This window comes from Zonotrichia leucophrys, chromosome 6 (genome assembly GCF_028769735.1).
Source record: "Zonotrichia leucophrys gambelii isolate GWCS_2022_RI chromosome 6, RI_Zleu_2.0, whole genome shotgun sequence".
Classification (NCBI taxonomy): domain Eukaryota; kingdom Metazoa; phylum Chordata; class Aves; order Passeriformes; family Passerellidae; genus Zonotrichia; species Zonotrichia leucophrys.
The window spans coordinates 6640806-6652875 of NC_088176.1; positions in this window are offsets into that span (position 1 = coordinate 6640806).

A 12070-nucleotide genomic window follows, 5' to 3' on the forward strand; every position below is an offset into this window, starting at 1 on the left:
CAGTAGAACATCAGTGAAATGTGGGGTGCGTGAGCTGCACCTCTCAGCCAGTGACTCACTCAGGATCTCCCACTGCCAATGGGTGAAATTCAAAGATTTCTACTCTAGCACTCTGACAGACCTAAAAGTTACCCACATGTTTAATCCCTGACTTCAAGATGTGACTTTGCAGGACTCGATCTAAAATGTCTTAGCAATAATTATAAATATATAAGTATTTTTTAAAAGCATTTCCTATTGTGTAATTTTTAATTAGAAATTGTATTTCTCTGAAATATCTGTTCTAGAGTCAATGAAGATGAAAAATACTAAGTTTATATCCTACATGAGTTTGTTGAATTCTTAACACAGAAAACCATTATTTACAATCTAAAATGACTGAGACCCTTTGCTTCAACAAACCAGTCACAATCTCTTAGATACCAGCATACACAACTGGAAATGCTGCAGTAAATTTCTTGAGCCAAGTTCCTTTCTAAAGATCTTAATTGATTTTCTTCCACCAATACAGCTTGTGGTTTTACTCTGGTTTCCAACAGGAGATTTTTTTTTTTGTCCCTTGGACTGTATAATTTTCATATGAGTTTAAACACACTTGGAAAAATAGGAAGCCCTGCCTGGGAGTACAAATTGCACTGCTGTGCTTAGTCACAAATGGCTGAGCACAATGAGATTTTACAATAAACCAGAAATGTCTGTGTTTTGTTGTGTCAATAAATGTTCCAGTGATGCTCTTAAAGACAATAAATTACTGGTAATGGAACACTATCCCCAGCATGTAGAAGTCATTTTCCACTTCCAGGCATTCTCAGATTAGGTTTAAATTGCTATTAGAAAATCCTAAATGTGTTTGGTTGAAGAAAATCTTTTTAAAGCCTAGAAATAATCTGGCAGTGGCTGGTTAGAGCAGAGTTAGCAGGAGTATTCCTGGGGAGAGCAGTTTACACATATGGAAGGGAACTTGGCTCCAGCACATCCCTACCACTCACAGAGGGAACAATACACAGAGATTTCAGAGCCTGTAATTTTTTACAGCTGCTCAAATGAAAGGGAGCCATGTCAGTGCTAAGGAAATCATTGTGAGTTTGCAACAGGGCTGGAACTCCTGGTCTGGGCTGCCCTTGGCAGAAATGTCTCCATAATGGTTGTTCTCCAAAAGCCTTTGAGGTGGCAGAATTAATGATGGGCATGGGAAGCAGGGCAGGATAGAAGGAGAACAGGGGAAGGGAAGTGAAGGAAACAGCAGAAAACTGGGGTACAATAATTTGCTTTTTTGTGAGTAGAGCTGTTGGTTTCCCTGGGGATCCACTGAAATCCACGGTGTATTTATCAGCAGTGCTCATGTGCTGGTGGATGTTCATGTGCCCAGGCCTGAAGGTGCAAATCCTGGGGTTCTTACACACCCTCTTTCCTTCAGCAGTGGCTTTAGCAATAGAAAATCCAAGCAGGACAACCCTCCCCATTTTTTTCCTTATTAATGGCTGCAATTATAGAGCCCAGAAAAGGGTGTGTATTTATCAGTGAGCAACCTTCAAGACTGCCACACTCATCCTGGTCCTACACTGAAAAATAAAGAGTTAACTAGAAGTGCATAGCATCAAGAGGGACTTCTGTATTGACTTTCTGAGGTTTTCCAGAAAGAAATCCACAAGGGATTGAGGGGGAATTTTCTTAGGGACTAATTAGCTTCATGCTCTATGAGAAATATCACTGCTAAACTTAGACTTTGCTGGACTGCACTGCACTGCTCTATCTCCCACACTAATGACCCCAAAACACGGGGCAAATTATTCATTCCTGATCAATGCATTCAAATTAAAAAATTCATTTCCCTCAGCATAAATCCTGCTTTATTTCATATTTTATTTAGCTGTGTAGAAGCCTGGAATGAAAGGGGAATAAATTGGTGTTGTTAATGGATATATTTCCATTGGCTATAGCAGTGTTTGCCCATGGATGTAATGTGTGGCCTGTGCTATGTAAATTAAAAATAAAGCTTACTATTTATTGTCAGAAGCCATTAAAACTAGCTGTGTTCCCTTCTGTTTTCTGTCAGTTTTTCAAGCTTTTGTGAGTCTTGTCTAGTCTTAATGTGATAGATAATTTTGTTGTATGTGCAGAGGTCCATGAGCTCAGACATGTAATGTCACACTGATGTATAAACACATGTATTTATATGCAGGTGTGGATACAATATATTCATAAACTGAGCTCTGCAGTTTTGTTTTCAATCCTACTAAAAAAACTATATAATGTATGCACTGCAAATGGACATCTATATTGATTGAGCTTTTCCTGGTGTCTTTATGGACATTTTCCAGCGGAACACAACGAGTAAAAGCATGAAGCTGTGTTGAATGCATTCAGAAAAAGAGGAAGCAAATATGAGCCAGAGGGCTCCAAGCAGTGAAGAAAGTTCTGGCTGTCAGTGAACTTGGTGCATATTTTCATGTGAAGTTCCACTTTTAAGGCTCAAAACTTCCCTGGTGTGTTAGTGACAGCATTTTAGAGCCACAGGAGCCCTAGATGAGCCCTCATGGGTAAATGGGCTGGAGGATTTCCATGGATCTTCCAGGGGAAAGCAGTTCAATAGAATATCTCTTTATACCTGTACTTTCTCAGATGCCTTCATTTTTGCCATTTTATCCAAGTAACTCAACAGAGGAGCAAAGCTGGCCTGGTGTGAGATGGTTAAAACCAGGAATTAACGGGTACAATGGCAAGGAACCTCCATGGTGGTGTCTGGCAGGTGGAAAAGGAGGAGTGCAGGAGCAACAATGCCATCGGCCTTCCCACAGGGGAGAAAAGAGATCAGCAAGGTCCCCCTAGAGAGGGGAGTTTGGAGCAGCTCTCGGGCGAGATTTCACTCAGTCACCAAGAGCCCTGGTCAGCACCAATCCTCCTCTCAGGGTCCTGGGGTGTTGAAAAGTTCACTAAATATAAAGGGAGAGATTCAGGCCTTGGGTATTGAAAAGTTCACTGCAAATAACAGAGCCAGTGCTGAATGTAAAGATGCATTTGAAGCCATGAACTGTGAAAAGTAACCTGAAGCCTGAACTTTTCCTGACAGCCTTAAAAAGGCTTAGTTTGGCAACAAGAGATTTTTTTTTTCTTTAATATAGCAGAATGCAACACAATGGATAAGACCACAGAAGCCATGAAATGGAGAAACGTGATTTGCTGAACACTTCAAAAATCTTCAGTACATCCATCTTTATCCAGGGAGCAGCCCATGAGCAGGAGAGTATTTCTGCAAAGGGAGTGAAGGGATTCCTCTGTGCATGACATCAAAGGTATTAAATTTTCACTCCATACCATTTTTGCCTTTCTGGAAAGGAAAGAGAACTTATGTAAAATCAGGATTCTGTGACATGGAGTGTCTTCTTTGTCATGCAATCCTGGCTTTATATAATAAACATATAATAAACATATATTTATATAATTAACACATATTTATATAATACATAATTGAAAAATTAATATATGTCGTCTATAATATATAATCAGATAATTAAGAAATGTTTATTTATATTATAAACGTGTATTATTTATATAATAAACATAATGCTGGCTTTTTCTAAAAGTTATGTAAAGTTTATATAGTTTATAGTATATAAGTTATATAGTTACATACTATAGTTAATAGCATATTGTTTATATATAGTTTAAAGTTTTATAAAGTTTACACAGTTTTATATCATTTTTCCTTCCACTTGCCTGTGTAAACAAAGCCAATCACACAGCAAATATTTAGGAACAGCTTTTCCAAAGTCATAAATCCTTCTAGCTCTACAGGGCAGCTCACCACAACCGGTGTTTGGACCCAGGGCAGGTCAGTAAATCCTTGTGAAGTTTAAACATTCTAGGGGAGGGAGGTTGCACAGTTAGATATTCAGATCTGACAAATGTTCAGCATCCCAAATGGGAATTTGGGTGGAGGTTTCCATCCTGCAGGTGTGGGGTGGAGGGGCCCCACCTGCACCCCCTGTGACGCTGCCTGGGCTCCCTATCACATTAAACATCTCCAGGCACCAGATTTTCCCTGCAGGAAGAGTCACTGTCAATATTTATAGAGCCCGGTGAGACCTCCTCGCTGATGAAAAGTGTTTCACCATTATGAGTTTCCAGCTCTTCAGTGTGACATTTGATGAAATCATATTAAAGGTAATTATATTTGAGGGGCGCACGTCTAAGTTTTAATGAGCCTTTATTGTTATTCGTTATCTGATTTCTTCATTTTCATTTTCCAAATGTTTGTTTGCTTCATTCAGCTAAATTAAGGGAGAACCACGTTCAAAGCCTCTTCCCTCCAACTTTCAGGCCCTTCACTGTGTTTTATGACTCTGTGCTGGTGAATATTTGAACATGATTTTCTGATTTTTAGCTTCTAGGGACTCCCATCATATGTGAGAAGTTATGGACAAGAATAGCTTTATGAATAATAAACAGCCCCAGGTTTACAGGCTAGGATTTTTTGGTTTTTATTAAAGGAAATTCTTACATAAAGAAAGCTGCTTTTGCCTTTTCAGAAATGTCTGAAGTTAGTGGGACAAAATCCAGGCATTACAGATGCTTCACACAAGAATTATATGCAGATTTAAAGCAGAAACCCCATTTTGACCACATATTCCGGATTGAAAGGGAAATGGACTGAGCATCACACTGACTTGTACTAAAGATGAATATCTGCTTTGGCTTAATTCATTATTTAAAGCCCTGACATGGGAAAAAGGCTCTGGATTTTAACAGGAGAGCATTTCTTCATTCAGTTTTTCCTTCTCTTTCTGTGCCTTTTCCATGAGGAATCCAGGTAAGATATATCCACTGAAAGGTGCAAATTTTATCTATAACCATAATTATAATTATAATTAACTATCTAGATTGCTTGCAATAAAGAAGGTGAAGAAGTGATGCCAGTTGACTTCTGTGTAATGATGTTCTTCCCAATAACTTTTCCTGATTTCTGATTTAAAATCCTTTTCCAGAGGAAATTAAGCATGCTTTTGAAATTCTACACTGTGATCAATCACCATAAGGAAAAGCTTCTGATAAGAAATATGAAGCACCAAAAATCAATGACCTTTTTACACCTCCTGGGCAGTTTTTCAACATTGCATATATGTAACTGATTATTTTTTTTAAATAAATATTTTTTATTTCCTAAATTAAATAATGATTTTTAAAATGTAAAACCTTTTTCCTGTTTTTGCTTAGATTTTCATGTAAGTATATAGTAGCAGATCCCTCATAACTTAAAGACACAGGCAAACCAAGGATCTGAGGATCAAGCTCTTGCAATCTTCAAGTGTTCTGGAAATTCAAAATTCAAATCTTGATATTTCTAAATAGCCTTTTTTTTTTTTTTATAAGCTGGGCATCTGAATTCTGGGCTGTTTGCAGTCTCAGTTTGGATCAAATTGTATCTTGAAACACTTCTAGAATTTCACTTGCAATTAAATACTATGTTTTTCTTTCCATATGATTTCTCTTTGTCAAAAATAATCAGGTGCTCCCACTTCTTTGCAAAAAAAAAAAACCAACCAAAAAACTCTGATTTAGCTCTGCTTTGAGCCTGCATCTACATGAAAGGAGATTTCAATAGGCTGTCTCCATTGCCTCTATTTTCAAATCACAATATTTGCACAGACTGTCTCTTCACAAGAATAAATAAAAGAGAGAAAGCAAAGCAATAAAAGGAAAATTCGAGGATAAAAGAAATAATTTGCAATCCTAGTGAAGGCGTAGCATCGTGCCACATCTTTGTTTTTCAGATAACCCAAACCAACTTCAAAGTTAGACTCCAAAGGCAGGATCAATATCCATAGCAACTAATTGCATTTCCTGCACCTGCTGGAAAGTGCAGGGCTGTGTCCAGTGACAGCAGAGTAACCAGGCTGCTGCAAAGAGCAGAGCCTGGCTCAGGGTGGGCCTGGGGCTCCTCTCTGCCAGCTTCAGGATGCTCCCCTGCTGATCTCACACTTGTTGTGTTGGTAATAAATGTACTGCCCTTCCTCTTCTGCTGCTCTTGACACCGAAAATATTCTCTAAAGAAGAATTAAATAAACTCTGTCGTCCTCCCCCAGCCCAAAGAGTACAAAGATCCTGGCGCACAGAAATCGCTGCCTGTTGACCCCAGGCAGTGCCGCTCCCCCTTGCACTCCTGCATGCAGCCCTCCCTGTGCTGTTTGGAGTAATCAGGTGTTGCTCAGGGCAGGAATTGCCTTTCCATTATTTAGTTATGCAGTGCATAACTAAATAATAAATAAAAAAATAAAGCACTCCCAGTGCCTGGCTGGGGCTGCAGGCTCCCTCCGCATCAGAGCCAGCCCCAACAGGGGCTCATCGGTGCCCTTTGCAGCACCTCCATCAGGCACCCCGAGCTGAGCAGGCTGTTACACTGCACCTGAGCACAAACAGCACTGCCACCAACCATTCAGCAGGGCTGCCTCGGAAATGTTTACAAAAGCAGAACAATATCCTGGAGCTGGAACTGCTCCTCATGGGTATTGCACAAGGAGAGCACTCCCCTTCTTGCTGTTTATCAAATGTTGTAATCCAGCTGAATTTCTTTGTGAGACAATAATCCATTCAGTGTAAAAGGCTGATAATATTAGAAACCCTTTTGTGTGTGGTTAGTCCAATTTGATTGCACAGATAACATGTTTCTGTTTCTATTTGTCAGTTTTATATACACAACTTGTAGAGCCAGAAAGAGAGTAGGGTCTGAAATATATAGCAAGGATCGCTAAACAGCAACAAAGACCTCTTTTAAATGTTAACATTTCCTTTCTGGGTCCTGTAAGCTTTGCCAAGAATTGCCTATGGATATATGATCTTATTAAAGCACACTGCTTTTGTGATAGGTATTTCAAAGGTAACTCTATGAAACAGATCTTGCTCTTTTTAAAATTTGTTTCTCCCAAAAAAATAATTGATAAATGTTACTTAATACTCACCAAAACAGTTTGCTTGCTCTGATATAACCCTTGAGCCTTTTGATACAGCTTTCCAGCCAGTCTTTTCTAACAAGAGAAGCAACATTCACTGGGCAGGCAGCAAAATGAATGTTTGGGCTTGTTATGAATATGAACCCCATTCTTAACATAATGCAATTAATAGAACATAATTAATACAATATAATTGAACTATTTACCCTAATTTAACATAACTTAACTTTTACCTATAACAGGCTCATTTTCTGTCCATGTCCATGCTCTCCCTCCATGTGTGAGCAGCCCTTGTGGTGTGTATTGCTCTTATCTGCCAACAACCCCAGCCTGGAAAAGCAGAGGCTGCTGCAGCCCCAGGTCACAGCCAAACGTGAGTGAGAGCTCTGAGGAAGCCCAGAGTAACAAATCTGTGTGGGGAAGATGGATTTAGGGTGGGTTTCACCCCTGTGTGCAGCCCTGAATCTGCAGAGCATCCCCAGGGGCTCAGCGCTAGTGCTGCCCTGTCCCTCTCAGGACAGCCAGGGCTGTAAATCCATGCTGCTCCCTGCTACCCTGATTTCTGCTCAAATCTGTGTTGGTAAGGTGGGTTTGGGTCGGGTTTCAGCCCTGGATCTGCAGAGCAGCCCCAGGGGCTCTGCGTTGATGCTGCCCTGTCCTGTCCCTCTCAGGCTGTAAAGCCGTGCTGCTCCCTGCCACACTGATTTCTGCCCGGGTTTCTGTCTGAAAGGATGTGGGAATTGCCCTGGAGGAGGTGAGGGCAGCGGGAAGAGGGCAGACAGGGAGGACAGGGGAAGGGCACGGTGGTTGCTGTATCTGCTCTGCATCCTCAGCCCCTGCTCTGTGCTCTCCTCCTGAAGCAAACGCAGAGAAACCCCTGCCAGGTGCAGCACTGGGGACAGCAAAAGGGACAGCAAAAGGGACCTGCACCCATTCTCCTCCCTCCTCCTGTCAGGAAGTACCCCAAGGTCACACAGTCCCCTCCATGGCCTGGGAATGACACTTAAAAGCACGTCACCACTGCTCAGCGTCCCCTTTCCTTCACAGCCCCATCAGCCATGCCCGATGTGCTGGTTGCCATTGCTGGCAGCCACTCTCCTTCCCTGAGCACTGCATTTCCTCCTCCTGCACTCAGGGCAGGCAAAGTTCAGCATCCAGGCAGCATTTGGAGGGGTGGTGAGGTCGGTGCTATTCTGGGATGGGGCTGTGGTGCAGGAGATGACATTTGGTGTGTTTGCATCAGACCTGCCTGCTGCAGTTATAATCAGCCATGCCAGCAGGACCAGGGGCTGGAATGATTCAAGTCCCGTGGCCTCCACCACTGGAACTTAAATTCCACTAAAAATAACAATAGGAGAAGCTGGAGACATTTAAGCAGAAGTCTGGGCCGAGTATAAGCAAGGATGGAAGAGAACAAATAAAAGATTATCTGTCCTTTGAAACACCCCATCTTCCTGCCAATTCAAATATTGACTGGCTGCAGAATAGGAAAAATCACTGCCTGCAGTGGGATGGAAATGGCAGAGTTTGCTTCAGTGATAACTCAGGAAGCAAAAATGATGTTTGGAGGCTTCCATCAACGACCAGGGCTCCAAACAGGAGAAAAGGCACAGTGTGCCTTGAGGGGGATATCTCAGGGATGGTTTTCAGTCTGAAATCTGAGTGGAGACATAAATTTCACATCCAGGATGTATTGTGGCATTCAGTATTCATAGATTAGAATATCCTCAGTTGGAAAGGACTCACAAGGGTCACCAAGTGCAGCTCCTGGCACTGCTGAGTTGTGACACCAGCTTTAAGGAGTGGTTGTGAAAATCTTCTCACTGGCTGTCTCCATGGACATGGTGGGAAATGCAGGGGGAACCGATCTGCCTGAAGAGAAAACCTGTGCATTCAGGGTATCCTTCAACCAGATCTGCTTTATTTCTCTGTTCCTGACCCTGAAATTGTAACAAACACCTTCCCACTGAGTTCCTGAAGTGGTTACCCATCTCACACCACCAACTGTGCATGGGCTGTGCTTGGTGATGTGACTTTAAAGAGCTCCCCTGTCTTCCAACACACCCTGAATTCAGCATTGTTCTGGCTTTGTTAGGGTTTGGTTTGACCATTATTTTAATTGCAGTGTGATGGATGATGGTTTGGTTTGACTTTTTAAAATGTTGTGTGTGTATCCAGTGATTTTTTGTCAGTGAAAGACAATAAGCTTCAAAATAAATCTTTCTGTCTGAGATGTTCATTTTTCTAATGCTAGAAAGGCCTGTAGAGATCAATTATGGGAACAAAGAATTGGAATCTAGCTCCTCCTCTGGTATTAATTAAATCTTTTATCCTATGGTGAGCAAACAGCATATTAGGCTTTGCCACAGCCCTCAAAGGTATTATTACCACACTTCAATGGATGAGGGCAAATAAAGCCAAGGGAGGCTGTCATTTCCTTTAGGTCATTTTTCCAAATCAATGCAAAATAAAAACCAGAGCACAAAATGCCCTGTTCTGCATCAGTCTCTCTTGCCATCAGAATTGCATGCAGAGCAATGTGGGCAGTGCTTTTGCCCTTCCTGAATGAACAAGGATTGCACAGGTCTCAGTTTTTCCTGCCTGCCTCCCGTGTGGGTTTGGGTGGGCCTGGCTTAGGAACTGACACTTTGTCACCTCCTCTGTCCCTGCTTTGGGCAGCGATTTCCACTGCAGGAAACTCTTTCCACCTCCTGAGGAACAGGAGAGGAACTGCAGAGAGGCAGAGGGAGCAGCAGCACTGCAGATCCACTGCTGGTTCTGGCTCTGGCCCTGAGCTCCTATGGGCTCCAAGTCTTCTGTGCCTCTGTTTGCCCATTCATTTGGCCATGATCAACAAATTTGAGATTTTTCAATACTTCCTATAATTTTTTTGTTTAAAAGGAATGTTAAAATAAGAACTGATCAAAAAGCATCTTAAAATCTGTGCTCTCTCTGTGACAATAAATGTAGGGCACCACATCAAATGATCTTTGTGGCCCCTTTTTGCTTTAAAGCCAATAATAGATTGACTATTCCGTGTGAAGTATTTTGTTATTCTTTCCTTCCTAAACTTCATTCATATCCTCGTGCTTTTAAAGCCCCCAGCTAACAATCTCACTGTTCTGATGTTGCACAGAATTTTCCAAGGCGTTCTCAGGTTACGGAGGCAAAGGAAGGCTGAAGAGCAAACGGGAGGATTTGAGTCCATCTCAGCCGTGCCATCTGCTGGCGCTGGGCTTCCCGCAGCAACGAGGTCTGCTTGCACCATCTAGTGGCTTCGGGTAAGGGATTTTCTATCCCCAGCAAGCCTGAGGAATAAAAACACAGATGAGGTGTTTTGCATCTTCAGGTAACTTTAAGTGAACACAGAGAATGCAAAAAGCACATTTACCTCCAGGAATAAAATGAGAATTTTCTCTTAATCAGTTCTTTCCCCCCCCCCCCAACACGAATTTTATTTACCATTATCACCATTCAAACACAGAAAAGCAGAATCCTTAAGAAATAAAATAAGGAAGAAAGCTCTTCCACAGCAATACCAAAGAAGGCATCTGTGCAATCTCACAGCCAGGATCGATATTGTGGAGGTCAGACTGGGATCATTATCACACATTATCCTTCCTTTTGCAGCTGCTTAGGGACAGATTTGCTTCACTCCAGAGAGAAGCAGAGCTGTGAAAGCAAAGCTACAGAGAGTTTTTCATCACTCTTATTGAGTGAATGGAAAGAAAAGCATCTGCAAAGACTTCAGAAGTACAACTGGAATGGTAGGAGCTGCATCATTCAGGGATGGAGTCACATTACAGTTTTCCATTGAAGAAAATGAGAGTTTTGTTGTCAGTCACTCTGAGTGTGGGAATTTACCTGAGCTAAGCAAACAGCACCTTGTTCTCTCACCATGGAGATCCAGGGTCATGTCAGAGGAGGAAAAGCCTCCAGGAAGAGAGAGGCACTTGGCTGTGAAGCTCCAGGTTATGTTTAATGAATACCTGAGGACTTATTCAAATTCAAATGATTCATTCCTCAAGACAGCATAACATACACAGAGAGTAGAACACATCCACCATGAAACACATGACCTGCTGATCCACCTGCTCAGAATTCTCTGTAAATCATATTCTTCACTCAGAGTAGCCTTTGAGTCATGGCTGTGCAGAAGTACACCATTACTTGGAAAGCTTTTCTAGGAATTTAAGCACTTGCTGCTTGCCATAAAGTCATAAAGTGTTTGTTTTTAGGGTGCTCCTTGCAGAAGAGCCTGTTTGCTTTAACAGGCTCTGAGGCTTTAAGAGCATGTGAGTTCAAGTGGACATTTTTTTGTGCATATTGCTTTCCTCTTGTAAATACAAATTTAACATCCCTTCACTCACTGTGTTCTCTGGGACTAAAAGTTAAATTTGCAAAGGCAAATAATCCAGAGAGGTTATCCCCATGTTAATCTTGCAGGAAGGAGCAGAGGTGTATTCCCCAGACTGCAGGGACCCAGAGACCTCCCTGTAGAGCTAAAGGGATGAAAGGATGCTCCTTGCTTTGCAGTCTGCAGAGAGCCATGCAGACCTGCAGAAGTGAAGGGAGGGCCTTGCAGGAGTTCATGTCCCTCCCAGGTTTGACAGCTATAACTCAGCTCTCTCTCAGACATTATAATCTGCTTTGCTTTGATCTTCTTTCTTTTTCATTAAATAATGTTGTTTCAAGCCCTTCTTGCTATGAAGTTCTCTTGCAGCTGAGCATCTTTCTGTACAGTTTTGACAAATATTTCAGGGAGTGAGGCAGGAGGGCTCTGAATTGAAACATCTCCTGTAAGGGTCAATTAGTGTCTCAGTGTCTTCTCAACAATAACAGGCATTCAAGTGTGGTTGCTTTTCTGACTCATCTCTTTTCTGCACCTGTTTCATTTTAGTCCTAAGGCAACTCTTGCCTGTGAGGAAGTGATGCTCATGGACCCCTGAGTGCAGATTCTTTTACTATAAATCACTTAATCTGAGCAATATAATAATATGACTATAAACACTCCTAGGCATGTACTTCTCTGACACACGTGCCTTCTAGTCCAGCCTCATAAAATGTGATGATGATTTGAAATTTTGCAAGTTTATCACATTTTTTTTCCCCACTCTGGAGAG